Source organism: Peromyscus maniculatus, chromosome 9, assembly GCF_049852395.1.
Source record: "Peromyscus maniculatus bairdii isolate BWxNUB_F1_BW_parent chromosome 9, HU_Pman_BW_mat_3.1, whole genome shotgun sequence".
Lineage (NCBI taxonomy): Eukaryota > Metazoa > Chordata > Mammalia > Rodentia > Cricetidae > Peromyscus > Peromyscus maniculatus.
This window is the reverse complement of record NC_134860.1, coordinates 8144636-8163013: the sequence shown is the minus strand read 5'-3', so window position 1 is coordinate 8163013 and position 18378 is coordinate 8144636. Positions and strand designations below refer to the sequence as shown.

The 18378-nt window shown below is 42.6% G+C and overlaps 1 protein-coding gene across 2 annotated transcripts in view; it reads right to left on the bottom strand.

Annotated features, from left to right (window-relative positions):
• Positions 1–3430: 3430 nt before the first annotated feature.
• LOC143267250 (disks large homolog 5-like) overlaps positions 3431–18378 on the bottom strand; it is a 47799-nt gene continuing 32851 nt past the window's right edge. The window contains exons 3-5 of one of the 2 annotated variants that reach the window (XR_013042196.1): positions 17500–17574; positions 6852–7062; positions 3431–6098 (exon numbers count right to left, since the gene is read on the bottom strand). The gene's annotated coding sequence lies outside the window, so the exon portion shown is untranslated. The remainder of the gene's footprint in view (positions 6099–6851; positions 7063–17499; positions 17575–18378) is intronic. The other variant, XR_013042197.1, reaches the window with a different exon arrangement.

Sequence of the window (18378 nt, the reverse complement as noted above, 5' to 3'; positions counted from 1 at the left end):
GCTGGGCATTCTCTTGTATCCTGGACAGCTCTTGGAATCCCCAGTGATGTCAGTAGTGTTGTAGCAACACTGACTGCCTTGATGTCATTTGTTCAGTGACCACAAGCTTGGCCTCTAGACATGTTATCCAGACACAGAGGTCTGTTTAGGAGAGAGAATGTACAGCATGGAGAGACCAGAGTGAGGCAGAAGGAATCTGGTCCTGGGTCTCCTTGGAAATCATGGAGAAAATGGTCCTGGGGAAGAGGCAGTAAGTTTTGGAAGGGGCTGGGGAGCTTTCTGGATGTGGTGGGCTTCAGCTTTCCAGGGCTAGGACTAAAGAACTGGGAACTTCTGGGATGGAGGCACAGAGAAATTAATGAGATTTCTGTACCATGATTAGTTTTCACTGCCACTGGAGTCCTTTAGTTAGTGCCAGTGATAATAGGGAAAGGAGAGTACCCTGGAAAACCCTGAGGTTCTCATTCTTGACATCACAATCACTTGTATGACAGGATCCCCCAAGTGCTGCTGTCTTCCATTGACCCTTGAGGTTTCTGAATTACGAGCTGTTGATGGCACACATGTCTCCAGTTCAGCCTGACAGCAGTTAGATTCAGTGGACCTGGAGTGAGACTGTCACCTTCTTGCCAGCTGTGGAGTCCTGGACTGTCAGTGAGGATGGCTTTGTGAATCTGTTGACTGTGTTTTGTCCCTGCATGGCTTTTCCATTAACATGAGACTCTAAAGCATAGAGCAAGTGACTTGGGCATCCCAACACTACCCAAGTGATTATAACAGTAGCAATTACCACCATGCATCTGAAAGCACATGGCTGATGGCTCTGCAGCCAAGGAGCATCCTTTACAGCGTGAGTAAGCCTTAAGAGGCTGTGCACTGAGTCCCCTTGTGCAGGGAAACAGAGATAAATAACTGACTTCTAAGATATCCACTCCCTATAGAGAGATGGGAAACTGACATCCACAGAGGGGAGACTCAAGTCTGGGCTTTCAGAACCTGCCTGGGCAAAGTCTCTTCTGTCTGTCGCTTTCTGTGTATCCTTCAGTGTGTAAGAATTAATTGAGATGTGGTAGTGTAGAGGGACGGTGCTGTGCTTTGACTTCTAGAATTGGGTATTCCTGAGATAGCTCACCTTGTCTAGCATGACTTGTCAGTGTGATATAACATCTGAAAGGACACAGTTTTCCTCACGTCACTCATTTGTTCTGGGATCCACCAAGTAAACTTGTGAAGCCACAGTCCAGACTTCTGGTGAATTTTCAATCCAGACCAAACATGGTGCTCGTTCTTCATTTCAGGACTGTCAGTAAATTGAAAAGTGTGAAATGGGGCTCTGGGAAAGTTCTATGGTAAAGGAGGCCTAGTAATCTGTCCTCTTGTGTCCTTTTCCTACTTCTCTCATGCTCTGATGGATGTTGTAATTTAAGCTGGCTGTGTCACCTTTCCTAAGGGCATGTGCATTGTCACAGGTGGCTCCAATGAAAGAATTTGGTTTTTATGTAGCTCTGGGGTTAGCACCACCGCAGTGACACACTACATACTCTCCCCATGACTATGACACATTTGATTTTCAGCCTTTGCATATCTGTGTGTAGCCTCTCACTAGCCATTCATCTTTCCTCAAACCCCAGTGTGGGAATGGAGCCTTACACTTGTGGGAGTGTTTGCTCTTCTGTCTGAGGGCTCCCTGGGGAACTCTGGTTCTTAGAATCCCCAGGCAGACATGTCACTAGTTGATCACCTTTTGGTATTTTATGAGGGCTAGAATGTATTCTGCTGATGATTCGGGGTAATTCTCCTCATTGATTATGGGACTTATTTTTGTTCTGACAGGATACCCACAATCTTCCACCACATCTGCATACTTTAATAGGCTTGGGGATTCTCCACAATGTGCTTGTTTACATCTGGGGACTGATGTTTCCTCCCCACCATCCTGACCTAATACCCTAGCAACCTTTATTTCTCATGTATTAATTAGCGATCTGAAGAAGTGATGAGCCATTTCACCAGATGTGTTTGGAATAGAGACTTCAAATTCTTATATTTGAAGTAGTAAAAATATTCTAATGAAGCAGAGAGAGAGATCACTGGCTTTGTAAAGACGATGTACTGAAGTTGTTTCCATATGTTTCTGGAAAGGCTCCTGAGAAGGTCAATATGGCTTTTTGTGCATTGCAGAAGAACTAGTTAGTAGGAAGGTGAGGGCTGTGGAGGTGACCCTAGTATACTTTCTCTGAAATTCTATCTTATCCTGTAGAGCCCTTGATACTTTCTATGATGTTACCAGTGTTGTGGCAACACCACACGCCTGTGGGGTATTCGTTCAGTGCCCATAGACACGTTAGCAAGATTGAACTGGCTGCTTGGGAGAGAGAATAGAGAACATGGAGTGACCAGAGGAAGGCAGAAGGAAGCTGGCCTTTGGTCTTAGTGTTAAGCCTGGAGAAATAAATGGTTCTGGAGAAGGCACAGTAAGTCCTGAGCAGGGGATTGGGAGCTTCATGGAGGAGGTGAACTTAAGCTGGGCCTTCCAGTATGGGGCTCAGCATCTGGGAGCTTCTGGTAAACAATGGGGCTATTCTGCTTCTCAGGGCTTCTTAAGAACAGACCTAGATTCAAGAGTCTCTGATGATGAGTTTAGGAGAGCCATGAATTATTCAGCCTGCAGCTGCCTTTCTGGGAACACCTTCATTTCATTCAGACTGGCAAAGAGGGTCAGGAGGAACAGATGGACTAACGAGCTGTACCTCTCTGGGTAGGGTGTTGCTGCTCTTCATCCTAGTGGATTCCTATAGTTTCCATGGGGATCTGAAACCAATAAGAAGGGAGGGAAACTCACCTGGCCATCTACCACAACCTCAGATATTCAGATGCTTTGGTCCTGGGGAAGAGTGATCAGGACTTGGTGCTGCTAAGTTCTAGGCACAACAGGACTTACCTGCATCACATCAGATATGAGCTGACACTGTTCTTCAAATCTACATGGCTGGGCTGGCTTATGCCTTCCAGAGTCAGGGGACTGCGTTAGGGATGGAGACACATGCCTAGCCATGGTTTTTGATACTGTGGCAGGGACATTTGGAGTAGCTGTTGGCTGCCAGCAGGTTTGACCTTCCCTGAAGTGTTATGGTGGAAAAGTTCCCTCACAGGTCCTGCCCCTTACTACAGAGGCTAGGTCCTAATACAAGCCTGAGTCAGTAATCTGCACACCAGAGATTATATTCTAAAGAAACAGAGGAGTCCATTCTGCTTGATGGTTTGGGGAAGGCTCCATCCCATTTTCAGAACTATATATGTTATAAGTTTCTGAAGCAGCACCAGGCATGTTGTCCAGTGCCAGTTTTCTTGGTGACACACACTGCAGTGCCAGTGTTCGTCATGGTGGTGTCAATGATGTCCATTGTTTAAAATATTAAGGCAAGTCCATGTGGTTAAAAGTGAGGTTTATTTTCTGGGGTAATTTACAAGTGAAGTGATAAGTTACAGGGTCTGGGAAAGGTGTAGCATAGTCTGGCCGTGTACTTGGGAGAACTCTGCTTGGTCTACCTCCAGCATTCAGGGTCCAGGAACCAAGAGAGCCAGCCCATCTGGATCTGGGGTCTTCACGTGTCCTCTCTCACTCTGCCTTCTAGGTGTGACAGTTTCCAAAGGCTCAGTGAGGGTGGTACTTCCAGATCAAAGCTGGAACAGCTACCAACTACAGGTGTCATCTCAGGAATAGAATTTGTATATTGGTGCTGTTATCTGAAATCCCACTTGTATGACCCCAGGGAAATTTCAAATCTAAATGAATCCTTTTTTCTTTGAAATCAATAGGAGTCATCTAGCTGCTGATGACAATGAAGACCACACAGTCGTCATCCCAGTCCTTCTTGATTTAGGAAGCAGGATTTTTTTCCATATCATAGGATGTATGGAGTAAGTAACACATGGTCTGGAGGTGTTGAAGTCAATATTCACATGACCCGAGACACCATCCTCTGTATTACAGGTCCAATGTGCTGTTGTTTTAGGCCTTTCTCTTTTTCTTTAAAGAGCAACCAATTTTATACCTATGGACACTTTTTTTAACCACAGCTACTATCAAACAAAAAATAATTATTTGAATTCTTAATCTTCAATTATAGAGAAAGACCAGATTCTTAAAGTACTGGGTTTCTAGCTGTTCTCCTCTTACTCAAGAAACCACAGACTGGTATATCATCCTATTTTAGCCATGCATGGTCATAACACAGCCACTGAGAGTCATCATGACCATGAGATCTCCAGCCGATTTCCATGTACCTGTTGATTATTACCACTCCTTCCTTTCAATCTCTGATGGAGCCATTTGCTCAAGAATGTTAGTAGATAGAATTAAGACTTTGATGGCTATTTTTAGTTGTCAACATGATGACATCTGGGAATAATATAACCCAAAAATAGAGGGAACAGCTGTGGTCTATTTCTGCTTAAAGTAGGAAGAACTACTTTATTGTGGAACGTTGAGGAATGAAGTCACACCATTAATTCAGATCTTTAATCTAGATGAAATTTGAACCATTCTTTTTGCTGGAAGCCTATAGAAGGACACGGAAGAAGGAGGCTTCTACTCTTTCTCTGCTTGCTCTCACCTTGTTAGCACATCCATTTCTTCACTGACATTAGAACCTATCACTTTTAGGTTACAGCATAATATCAGAGACAACTGAGACATCCAGTGTTTAGGTCTGAGAAACTACTGGATTGTTGAACTTCCCATTCATTTCCAGCCATTGTCGGATTAGCTGAGGCACAGGCTGTAAGCCATTCTAACAAGTCCCCTTTTAATATAAAGATTCATTTTTATAACTTCTGTTACTCTAGAGGCCTGATAATACACCAGGCACATAGAAAGGACATTCTAGAACAGTTTGGGTCTCATAACAGTCTCAGCTCACTTACAAATTCTCAGTAATCACTTTCCCTTAACCTAAGCATTCCTCAGGTGCTTGCTCATTTCAGAGAACTCAACCCTCCTCCTCCACCTCATCCTAATCTAATTCCTTGGCATGCTTTATTTCTCATATTATTGAGTATGGATGTTAAGGAGAGGAAGTGCCATTCTTGGGCAGTGCTTATAAAGTGAGTGTTCAACTCTCCATGGGTAAAATAGTGAAAAGATTCTAAGGAAACATAAAATTTCCCAGCTTTAGAAGGAGGAGGTACTGAATGGCTTCACCTGTGTCACATCAGAGACTCCTGGAGAAGAAATCTCAGCTTCTGGTCAGTTCAGGGAGAATTTATGAGCCAGGAGGCAAAGGCAGTTCTGTGTGACATCAGGAGTCCCTTCTCTGGCAATTCTATTGTATCCTGGAGAGCAGAGGTCTTGGAATCCCCTGTGATGTCAATAGTGTTGTATCAACACCAAGTGCCTTTAGGATGTTTGTTTAATGCCTATACAGTTTGCCTATAAACATGTTGTGAAGACTTAGGCATCTGCTTGGGAGAGAGAATGGATTTTGTGGTGATACCAGAGCAAGGCAGAAGGAAACTGACCCTAGGTCTCACTGGTAAGAATGGAGAAATCAATGGACCTGGCGAAGATACATTGAGTTCAAGGGAGCTTCACTTTGAGAAGCTCACATCTTGGACACTGTTTTCACTTTGGTGGAACTTTGGAATACTTTATAAGTTTATAAAGCCTTCCTGAAGTTGGCACTCCTCCCTGGAACTACTCAATGTATGCTCTGGTCCTCTGAGTAGCAATAGGCAGCCACACATGAGAATCCCTGTGGTAAGACAAGAAAAATGTCACTATAGATTTCTGGTGGCACCAGATATGTGGCACAGACTCCTGGGATCTGCTTAGATCATCTATAGCTCCAAGTCCACTGGGGGTGCTCATGCAGCTCTGGATAACTCTCTTGAACAACCTTCTTCTTCTTGCCTGAGGACAATGATAGGAAGTTTAATAAGCACCAGGAGGTCCCAGTGCATAAGTGCCAGGCTGTGGCTTCCATGGCACTGAGGAATCCAGAGCATACCCTGATTCCATATGATCCTTGTGGCCTGTGTTCATAGGTTCCTTTTCTCCTGGGGCCATGCCCTACCACAGGCTGAATTCTTTTCGGATGCTGAAAAAGAAGAATAAACAGGTGATGTCGGACTTGCAGAAAATGTCCATGGAGATCAGTGATGGTGTGAACAAGGTCAAACAGCTGATTGAGGAAAATGTATCCTACAGGTATGTGCCTGATTTATCTTGGGAGAGACTGATTCATCTTTCTCTTTCACTCAAAGTAAGGGCTCTGGTTCTTGCCTGTCTGCCTCTTAGCAAGCAGTCTGACATGTGGTCCTTGGCCTTGTGCCACTTGGACTCAGTTTTGCTAAGTGTGAAAAGATGCTGTGTCCCTTCAAGAAATGTCCTGTCATCCTTGGGATACCCTTGACAGAAAAAGGGTTTACACCATGAAGAGAATGTCAGGTATCCTAGTACCTCTGGGGCTCTGCCCAGGGCTTCACAGAGCTGGTTTCCATGGTAGCCATAGACAGAACTGATTCTGGTTGGGGCTTTTTATCTCCTTTTGAGAGGGTTTTCCCTCTATCTGCTGCTGCTTTCCCAATATCATGAACAGTTAACAGGTGTGGACTGCATGCTGTTCTCAGAGGCACTGGATCCCTTTTGGCATCAGGGTTTTCAGAAGTATTTTGAATCTTTCTGGAATTTGGTTACTCTCTGGATTTGACCTGTATCTAAGTGATGCTGACTTGGCTATTTGTGGGCTGTCTGTGAGTCTGGGACTTTTCAGCACTGGTGATACTTGAACGTAGGAAGGGCAAATGGAGGCTGGCTGTGACTCAACGTGTTTCGGTGGATTTTCATTTACCTCCATGGCCAGATCCTCCAAGATTGGACTCAGCTGAAGGAGAATGTACATGTGTTGAGACTCAAGAACAGACTGCTGTAGAAGGAGCAGATTGAACTGAAAGAGTCCTATGAGGAGTTGAAGAGGCTACTGATGGAGGCCCATGAGATGATCTGTGACCCTTCTGCTGAGCAGCAGCAGGTAGGCTGAGACAGAGATGGCAGGTGCCCACCTGTGCAACCATAAACAGAGAGACACTCATATACCATCCACACTCATTCAGACTCCCACCTACATACCCACGAAGTGTTGATTTCTGTGATCATTCCTGAGTCTTTCTGGAGAGTTAGCCTCTTGCAAGAATCTGGATAATTGGCAAGCAAACCCTCCTGCTCTGCTAGAAACTGCAGTACTTTGAGAGAGCAGGGTAAGTCACATATCACACACCTACATGTCATTGTGATCAGAGGCCTTACTGATATTGTGTTGCTGACTATATCATGTGAATGGCTGTGTCTCAGAACAGATTCCCTCTCATAGTTGTGCAGAGTGCTGGGTTCCTGAAAAGCACTGCAGGTGATGTCATTGGCCTCCTTCTGACTGACATTGGCCTGAATTCATACCATATGCACTGTCATCTGTTGAAAAGTTCCTGGGTATTGACCATGGGTCACTTTCTTTCTCTTGGATTATCAAGGTCAACTGTGGAGGAGCCAGGATGAGTTTAGTGAAGAGACTGTGACGGGTGAACTTGGAACCTGTGGGGTCAGAGGGTTTTGTGATGGATAAAGTTCGTTCAAGGAAAAGTAAGTGCAGGTATCAGTGCATTGCTGGCTCTAAGAGCCTTGTAGACAGCATAGAGGACCCACAACCTTACCTTACATCAAAAAGGGTACAGCAGTGTTCTTACTGACCATTCTAGGTTCAGCACATATTTGTGTGTGTGTGTGTGTGTGTGTGTGTGTGTGTGTGTGTTATGCTTTTCTGTGCATGTCTGTGTGTATGTGTGTGTGTGAACTTCTCCTCTGTGTGTGTGTTTGTGTGAATAATGTCTATTGCTTGCACAGTAGTGTTCCTTTCTGTGTGTATGTGATCATGTGTGGATGAATGTATATGTATGTGTGTGTGTCCAGGTTTCCTGTATGTATAGGGATAAGTATTTGTGTGTGTTTGTGAGTATAAGTGCTTATAGGTCCAAGTGTGTGTTTGTACTGTGGATTTTAAACTCTCTTGGTTTTTTTTTTTTGAGCACAGGATATGTATTTATTTCTTTTTTTATTTTTTATTTTTTCCTTTTATTTTACAATACCATTCAGTTCTACATATCAGCCTCGGGTTCCCCTGTTCTCCCCCTTCCCACGCCCTCCCCTTCTCCCCAGCCCACCCAACATTCCCACCTCCTCCAGGGCAAAGCCTCCCCTGAGGACTGAGATCAACCTGGTAGACTCAGTCCAGGCAGGTCCAGTCCCCTCCTCCCAGACTGAGCCATGCGTCCCTGCATAAGCCCCAGGTTTCAAAAAGCCAACTCATGCAATGAGCACAGGACTCGGTCCCACTGCCTAGTTGCCTCACAAATAGATCAAGCCAATCAACTGTCTCACCTATTCAGAGGGCCTGATCCAGCTGGGGGCCCCTCAGCCTTTGGTTCATAGTTCATGTGTTTCCATTTGTTTGGCTATTTTCTCAGTAATTGAGTAAAACCAAAATTTATTATAAGCCACAATCGTCCTAGGCACCTCCATGCTAAATATAGCCTCCATGGTTCTATGGGTTGTGGTCTGATTGTTCTTTTTTTATATCTAGAATCCACTTATGAGTGAGTACATACCATAACTGTATTTCTGGGTTTGGGTTACCTCACTCAGGATGATTTTTTTCTAGTTCCATCTATTTGCCTGCAATTTTCATCCTTTCATTGTTTTTTTTCTGCTGAGTAGTACTCCATTGTGTATATGTACCACATTTTTTTCATCCATTCTTCCATTGACAGCCATCTAGGTTGTTCCCAGTTTCTGGCTATTACAAATAGTGCTGCTATGAACATAGCTGAGCATGTATCTTTATGGTATGAATCAGCATTCCTTGGGTATATGCCCAAGAGTGGGATGGCTGGGTCTTGAGGTAGTTCGCTTTCTGATTTTCTGAGAAACCGCTATACTGATTTCCACAGTGGTTGTACAAGCTTACATTCCCACCAACAGTGGAGGAATGTTCCCTTTGCTCCACATCCTCTCCAACATTGGTTGTCATTGGTGTTTTTGATCATAGCCATTCTAACAGGTGTAAGGTGGTATCTCAGAGTCATTTTGATTTGCATTTCTCTGATGATTAAGGATGTTGAACATTTCTTTAAATGTCTTTCAGCCATTTGCAGTTCTTGTTTTGTGAATTCTCTGTTTAGCTCTTTAGCCCATTTTTAAATTGGACTGTTCAGTATTATGATGTATAGTTTCTTGAATTCTTTATATACTGTGGAGATCAGTCCTCTGTCAGATGTGGGGTTGGTGAAGATTTTTCCCATTCTGTTGGCTGTCTTTTTGTCTTATTGACTGTGTCTTTTGCCCTGCAAAAACTTCTCAACTTTGAGAGGTCCCTTTTATTAATTGTTGGGCTCAGGGTCTGTGCTCGTGGTGTTTTATTTAGGAAATGGTCTCCGGTGCCAATGCGTTCAAGAGTGTTTCCTACTTTCTATTCTATTAAGTTTAGTGTAACCGGATTTATGTTCAGGTCTTTGATCCACTTGAACTTGAGTTTTGTGCATGGTGACAGATATGGTTCTATTTGTAATCTTTTACATACTGAGATCCAGTTATGCCAGCACCATTTGTTGAAGATACTTCCTTTTTTCCATTGTATAGTTTTGGCTCCTTTGTCAAAAACCAGGTGTTCATATGTGCATGGATTAATGTTAGGGTCTTCAATTCGATTCCATTGGTACCATATTCATACCAATAACCAGCTGTTTTTATTACTATAGCTCTATAGTAGAGTTTGAGGTCAGGGATGGTGATGCCTCCAAAGGTTGCTTTATCATATAGGATTCTTTTAGCTATCCTGGGTCTTTTGTTTTTCCTTATGAAGTGGAGTATTTTTCTTTCCAAGTCTGTGAAGAATTGTGTTGGAATTTTAATGGGGATTGCATTGAATCTGTAGATTGCTTTTGGTAAGATTGCCATTTTTACTATGTTAATCCTACCTATCCATGAGCATGGGAGATCCTTCCATTTTCTGATATCTTCTTCAATTTCTTTCTTTAGAGATTTAAAGTTCTTATCAAAAAGGTCCTTCACTTGTTTAGTTATTGTTATCCCAAGGTATTTTATATTATTTGTGGTTATTGTAAAGGGTGATGTTTCTCTGACTTCTTTCTCAGCCCTTTTATCATTTGTGTATAGGAGGGCTACTGATTTTTTGAGTTAATCTTGTATCCTGCCACTTTACTGAAGGAGTTTATCAGCTGTAGCAGTTCCCTGGGAGAATTTTTGGGGTCAGTTATGGATACTATCATATCATCTGCAAATAGTGAAAGTTTGACTTCTTCCTTGCCAATTTGTATCCCTTTGATCTTCTTTTGTTGTCTTATTGCTCTAGCTAGAACTTCTAGTACTACATTGAATAAATATGGGGAGAGTGGACAGCCTTGTCTTGTTCCTGAATTTAGTGGTATCACTTTGAGTTTCTCTCCATTTAATTTGATATTTGCTGTTGACTTGCAATAAATTGCCTTTATTATGTTTAGAAATGTTCCTTGTATTCCTATTCTTTCTAAGACCTTTATCATGAAGGGGTGTTGGATTTTGTCAAAGGCTTTTTCAGCATCTAAGGAGATGATCATGTGGTTTTTTTTCTTTCAGTTTGTTTATATTATGTATTACATTGACTGATTTTCTTATGCTGAACCATCCTTGCATCCCTGGGATGAATCCTACTTGGTCGTGATGGATAATTGTTTTGATGTATTCTTGGATTCAGGTTACTAATATTTTGTTGAGTATTTTTGCATCAATGTTCATGAGGGAGATTGGTCTGTAGTTCTCTTTCTTTGTTGCATCTTTGTGTGGTTTGGGTATCAGGGTAATTGTAGCCTCCTAAAAAAGTTTGGTAGTGTTCCTTCTGTTTCTATTGTGTGGAACACTTTGAAGAGTATTGGTAGTAGTTCTTCTTTGAAAGTCTGGTAGAATTCTGCACTGAAACCATCTGGTCCTGAACTTTTTTTTGGTTGGGAGACTTTTGATGACTGTTTCTATCTTTAGGGGTTATTGGTGTATTTAAATGGTTTATCTGCTCTTGATTTAATTTTGGTATGTGGTATTTACCCAGAAAATTATCCATTTTTCCTGGTTTTCCATTTTTGTGGAGTACATGTTTTTGAATTATGATCTGATGATTCTCTGGATTTCCTCATTGTCTGTTGTTATGTCTCCCTTTTCATTTCTGATTTTGTTAATTTGGGTGCTCTCTCTTTGCCTTTTGGTTAATTTGGCTAGGGGTTTGCCTATCTTGTTGATTTTTTTCAAAGAACCAACTCTGTGTTTCATGATTTTTTGTATTGTTCTCTTGTTTTCTATTTCGTTGATTTCAGCTCTCAATTTGATTATTTCCTGGCGTTTATTTATCCTGGGTGAGTTTGTTTCTTTTTGTTCTAGAGCTTTCAGTTGTGCTGTTAATTCATTGGTATGGGATTGCTCCATCTTCTTTATGTCTGCATTTAGAGCTATGAATTTTCCTCTTAGCACTGCTTTCATAGTGTCCCATAAGTTTGGGTATGTTGTACTTTCATTTTCATTGAATTCTAGGGAATCTTTAATTTCTTTCTTTATTTTTTTCCTTGACCCATTGATGTTTCAGGTGGGCATTATTCAGTTTCCATGAGTTTGTGGGTTTTCTATAATTTTTGTTGTTGTTGAGGTCTAACTTTAAGGCATGGTGGTCTGATAAGATACATGAGGTTATTCCAACTTTTTTTGTATCTGTTGACATTTGTTTTGTGTCCAAGCATGTGGTCAATTTTGAGAAGGTTCCATGGGGTGCTCAGAAGAAGGCATATTCTTTTGTGTTAGGATGGAATGTTTTGTAGATATCTATTAAATCCATTTGAGTCATAACATCTGTTAGGTCCTTTATTTCTTTGTTAAGTTTCAGTCTGGTAGATCTGTCTTTTGGTGATAGTGGTGTGTTAAAATCTCCCACTACTAATGTGTGGGGTTTGGTGTGCATTTTAAATTTTAGTAGTGTTACTTTTATGAATGTGGGTGCTTTTGTATTTGGAGCATAAATGTTTAGAATCAAGACTTCATCTTGGTGGATTTTTCCCATGATAAATATGTAATGTCCATCCTGATCTCTTTGGATTGATTTTAGTTGGAAGTCTATTTTATTAGATATTAGGATAGCTACACCAGCTTGTTTCTTAGGTCCATTTTCTTGGAAAGCCTTTTCCCAGCCCTTTGCTCAGAGGTAGTGTCTGTCTTTGAAGTTAAGGTGTGTTTCTTGCATGCAGCAGATGGATGGGTCCTGTATTCTTATCCATTCTGTTAGCCTGTGTTTTTTTATAGGTGAGTTGAGACCATTGATATTGATGGATATTAATGACCAGTGATTGTTAATTCCTGTTAATTTTTGTGGTTGTGTTGTGTTGTCCTTCTTTGGTGTATGTTGGTGGGGGGTTATCTATTCCTTGATTTTTCATGGCTTTGTTTAGCTTCTTTGGGTTGGATTTTCCCTTCTCGTGTTTCTGTAGGGCTGGGTTTGTGGACAGGTATTGATTAAATATGGTTTTATCCTGGAATATTTTGTTTACTCCACCTATGGTGATTGAGAGTTTTGCTGGGTATAATAGTCTGGGTTGGCATCCGTGGTCTCTTAGTGTCTGCATAAGATTTGTCCATGATCTTCTAGCTTTCATAGTCTCTATTGAGTAGTCTGGTGTTGTTCTGATGGGTTTATCTTTATATGTTACTTGGTCTTTTTCCTTTGTGGCTCTTAATATTTTTTCTTTGTTCTGTGTGTTTAGTGTTTTGATTATTATGTGGAGAGGGGACTTTTTTTTTGATCCAGCCTATTCCGTGTTCTGTAAGGTTCTTGTATCTTTATAGGTATTTCTTTCTTTAGGTTAGGAAAGTTTTCTTCTATGATTTTGTTGAATATATTTTCTTTGCCTTTGAGTTGGTATTCTTCTCCTTCTTCTATCTCTATTATTCTTAGGTTTGGTCTTTTCATGGTGTCCCAAATTTCCTAGACGTTTTTTGTTACGACTTTTTTGTCTTTAGTGTTTTCTTTGACTGATGAGTCTATTTTCTCTATTGTGTCATCAGTGTCAGAGATTCTCTGTTCCATCTCTTGCAATTGGTTGGTTATGCTTGTTTCTGTAGTTCCTGTTCATTTAGTCAGGATTTCTATTTCCAGCATTCCCTCAGCATGTGTTTTCTTTATTGTCTCAAATTCTTTTTTCAGATCTTGGAATGTTTCTTTCATTTGTTTAATTGATTTTCTTGGCTTTCTTTGATTTCTTCTCATTTTTTGTTTGTTTTTTCTTCCATTTCTTTAAGGGAGTTTTTTTTATTTCCTCTTTAATGGAGTTTTTCATTTCCTCTTCAAGGGAATTTTTTATTTCCTCTTTAAGGGAATTTTTTATTTCTTCTTTAAGGGCTTCTATCATCTTCTTATAGTCATTTTTAGGATTGATTTCTTCTGTTTCTTCTGTCTTGGTATGTTCAGGTATTGCAGGTGTAGAATCACTAGGTTCTGATGTTGCCCAATAGGTCTTTATGTTGTTGCCTGTATTTTTGCACTGGCACCTACTCATCTCTTCCTCTGCTCGGTGCAGGTGGTGTCTGTGTCTGAGAGTGCCTCTCTTGTTCTAATTTTTAGAATTGTTTTAGTAGGAGTTCTTGATTAAATTGGTGCTATTGGGCTGTTTCTTCAGGAGCAGCTGATCTCAGTTGGTGAAGTATATATTTATGATTCTGGTGATCTGGTTTGGTAGCTGGCAGTGCCTTCTTCTGTGTTCCCAGGTCACATTTTGTTCATTCATCAACTCCTCAGCTGATCTTGTTTCTTCAGACTTCAAACTGTAGGGATCTGAATCCTCTCCCAGATGGATTTCAGCTGAGTGGGGTAGTCTCACCAACACCTCCAAGTTGTTGGGTTTCGCAGGATCAGCAGCTGGGCCCTGGGTTGTCCTCAGACAGAGTGTTCAGATTCATTCTGGTTCCGTCCTACGGAGATACCTTCTTCCCCGGGTGTTGGGGTTAGAGGCGTCCCTGTTCCAAGCTCTTGATTAAAAGCTTGTTTTCACTAGCTCTTTAGCCCATAATAGCTCTGTTTCTGGTCTTTATTGCGACTGGGTTTAGGCCGTCACCTGTTGGGCCTGCCTGCCTCTGCGAGGCCAGTCTATCTCTGGCAGCTGCTGCTGCAGGCCTACCTGCCTTTGCTTGTCGCCCTGCCATGCCTGTCTACTTTTGCGGGCTGCCGCCTGGCCCCGTCAGGCCAGCATCTCTCTCTCTCTCCTCTCACTTCAGTTCAGGCCTGGCTGCAATAGAATCCTGAAGGCTCACACATTTTATCTTACCTGGTGGAAACTCAGAAGTCTCTATCTCAGGTCTCCATCTTGTGCCCTTGTTGCAGATCCCGGAGGAAGGGGTGATCGGCAGGTCAGTGACTGAGCAGGGCTAGGATTCTGTTTTTATTTCTACATATTTGTATGTTCACTTACTCATCTTTAATGATGATGTAACCAACTTTCCCCACACTTGGCATCCATCAAATATTGTATGCTGCTGCCCAATTTTCCACATGTCCGCCTAGCTCACTAGAACAAGGGGACAAAACCACTGTACTTCAATGGTTTTCAGGTATTTTTAGAGGCAAAAAATATTTATCTGCACAGAAATCCTGGAAGCAAACCAAAGTAATGTGGTACATGAAGTTTAGGAGGAGGTCACTGTGGCAAATCAAGGTGTCTGAGAGGCAGGATAGGCTGGCTGAGGGTTTATGTCCTTGTCTGCTCTGGGTGAATGGTGACTGTAAACTCAATGGTCAGGTGGCTTGCTGTGTCTTCTCTGTATCCTGTTTTGTCCTCACCCACATTGCCTGCTACCACTTGCTTTTCCCCTTTCCCTAACCTTGGCTCAGTTAACCTTGCCCTTGGAGCTTGGGCTGGATGTTAGTTCTTGAGAGATTCTGACTTGCAGTATGCTTCCAACTGCATCTCAGTTCAGCAGAAGTTGTCTAGCTATGCTGTGGTGTGAGAATGGGGCTGTCTCAGTGCACCCCACTTAGTTCCTGAGGGTATAGGACTCGCCATGTGCTGTGTCTGTAACATTCAGTAACTGCTTTTCTTCAAAGTTGATTCCTTTGAGTTAAAATCAGCCTCATGGAGGGTTTGGAGAAATGAGAACCCTCAGACATTGCTGGTAGTGTAAAATGGTACAGCACAGTGAGAAGTTACACACAAGTCTTCAGTGTTGAATTGCAATCCCCATGTGACCCAGTGATTCTAGAACATGAAGTAGATGTCCACAGGTCCCAACATAGCTAGGGTACTTCAAGGTTTTATCAGCACTCCAGGGAGCAGCCTCCTGATGCCCATCATTCACTGAGTGGAATAGTACACTGTGGTTGAGCTCTTCCATGGAATATTGTTCAGCATAAAGTAATACAAAAAATAATTTGTTACTGACTTAGTCAGCCATTTGTTACTCAAATAATTCCCTGGCACAGACATCTCACAGGAAGGAACTGATTCTTTTGGATCCTGGTTATGGAGATTTTCTAGTTTCTTTAGCTCTGTGCTTTGGGTCCTGATTGAGGCAACATGTGGTAAGGGAACTTTTGCAGGAAGTTTATTACTTTGGGGGCATCTGGGAAACAGTGAAAAAGACCAGTGGGTTAGTCCACGACCATCCAGTAGTCCTTTGCTGGGGAACATTCCTATACTGCACAGCCTGGGGAACTTCTTCAACAGAGTTAGTTAAGGAGCAAGGACCCCAGAGGGCCACCTGTCTCTGCATTAGGTTGCAGGATAGACACTTCAATGACTGAACTGCCTATCTCTCATGCCCTCTCTGTTCTTCTCTCATCCAACGGGTTTACCATCTTTTCATTAGTATCCCTGGTGGTTGCTCCTTGTGTTAGTATTAACTGTGAAGCTAAACGTGTTACTGCATTACAGTGTGCTTGTATGTGTGCATACATGTACTTGTGTGTGTTCATGAATTTATGTGTGTGCATGTGAGTGAGCAAGCCTCCAGGAGAACACAATCTTCTAATGAACAGGAGCAAAAGACCCTGGATGAAAGACTGCAGGACCTGCTGAAGCAGAAGGAGCTGGTCACCCAGCAAGATGACTTGGCAAAAAAGCTGCAACATCACTTCAGTGTCTCTGAGATGAGGTGGGAGCCCAGGCTGGGAGGAGTGGTTAGAACCATGTAGGTCACCTGTCCCTGGATCTCTGTCCTTTTGGGATTCCCACCATATGAATAGCTCCCAGCCACAGCCAGGGAAAGACCACTTCAGGATATTATACTTGCCCGGTCAACAAGAACTTCTCCAGGAAACACTATGTTTGATCCTTAGTGTTTCTGGGGAGTATCTACCCCTTATTCCCATCTGAGCTCTCTCCTATCTTCTCAGAGTCCCTTGTATCTCTCCATGAATATCCTATGGCAGTCCTCAGCCTAGTAGTAGGAAGGTTAGTTGTGCAGTACAGTGTGTATTCCTGCCACTTTATTTTCCTTCCAGAACATCACCTTTAGAGAGAAGCTCATAATTTTGCACAGATCTGCTTGCAGCACACTCCTGAAGATTACAGGTTCTCTGCAATGTAAATCTGTTTCCTGTGAGAAGATTTTTTCTGTTATAAGAAGTTTAGGAATTGAACTGTGGCAGGTTTCTATACTGAAGGAATAATCAGATCCTTCACTGCTTTTACTTTTTAGGATCCCCTAGAGGGTCTACATTCACCTGGTATCTAATCAAGGCCATGCCTATCTGTCCTGAACTGTTTCTCAGACATTGCTACACTGTTACTATTTTCCCTAAAAAATGTATCTAGACAACTGGAGAAATGTGCTCTATTTTCTTGACCAGCACAGTGTATTTCTTAGCTCAAAAGCTGAGAAAAAATAAAGGCCCAGGTGCACTGTGGTCCTCCTCTCTTGGGAAATGCAGGGAATGACCTCAGCTGAAAGGTCATGCTGTATTGTCCAGCAAACTAGAGCTGGTTCAGGCTCAAATAACTGACATAGGTTCCCACCAGGCCTGTTCCGTAACTGCCTTCCTCCTCTAGATCAGAACATCTCCCGTCTGAGTTTGAACAGGCCATAGCCCAGGATGAGAGCCTCCTGCAAAAAGAGCTGCTGCAGCAGGAGCACTAAGTCTCACAGGCAAGTGAGCCACCATTGCATCCCAAACCCAGCAAACATGGCATTGGTGGGAGACTGGGGGCTCTTGACCTTGGCTTCCAGTGTGAATAGGCCTTGATTTTTTTTTCTGCCATGTGACCCAGCCAGGCTGCTTCTTGTTCTGATTGCCTTTGCTTCTCATATAGAAGTTCTTGGGAGAACTGAGGAGGCCAAAAAAGCCACAGATACCTTGAACCCATGATATTCTATACTCTCCAATCAAGGCCTCCTCCTCAGAAGACACTCCTTTAGAGCTGTGAACTCACCAGTGAGGAAAATACCAACTGTCTTCCAGGTGATCCACCCACAATCAGATCTTTGGGTCTGTTATCTTAGTACTCCTAAAGAAAAGAAAGCATCAAAAATGAGCTTGAGATACATAATACCTGAGCCAAGAATTACCGAGAACCCTGACATTCAACAGCAAATGGCCCCTGTGAGGGGTAGTACAACATGGAGGGAAGAGATGTGGTGAACAAGACATTTCCTGACAGTTTAAAATCTGAGGCTTTGGCAAGCTGACTGAGTCCTCAGCCCTCTCTTTGTGGTGTGAAATGTGTCCAGAAAAATTGTTGATATCAAGTTTTTCCAGACAGAACTCATCCAAAAGCATCATATTTCATTCTCCAGTTGAGTGTTGGAGCTGACACCATGTCATTCACAATTGTTGCTGAAGATAATGCACCAAAGAGATCTCCACAGTCCATCATTCCCTGTGTTAGACATTTTTTTCCTCCATATGTAAAATGAGTGGTTATTCTTGAGTTTCACAGCCTGGCCTGAAGTGACTGATCCTGAGAAAGGTTTTACAGAAGACATCTGAGTCATCTTTGACATATGTGTCTTAGAAGCCTGTGTTGCCTGCTAGGACCATAATGACATCAGGGCTGTAACTGAGGGGCATGTCTGGATCCATGGCCCTGTTGCAGCCAGGGTCAGCGTTAGTGAAAACTGGACCTGCCCCTCACCCACTGCAGTACTAGGGAGAGTGGGTTCTGAACCTGGAGTGAGCAGCACAGTAGAGCTGATCCTGTTGGTTGTGGTGTCAGTGAGCTCTGAGTTTGTGAGAGCAGAAGAGCATAGTCTACCTACTTCTTCCTTGTGTTGGCAAGGGTAAAGGAAAGATGCCTGCCTCACCTGAGCAA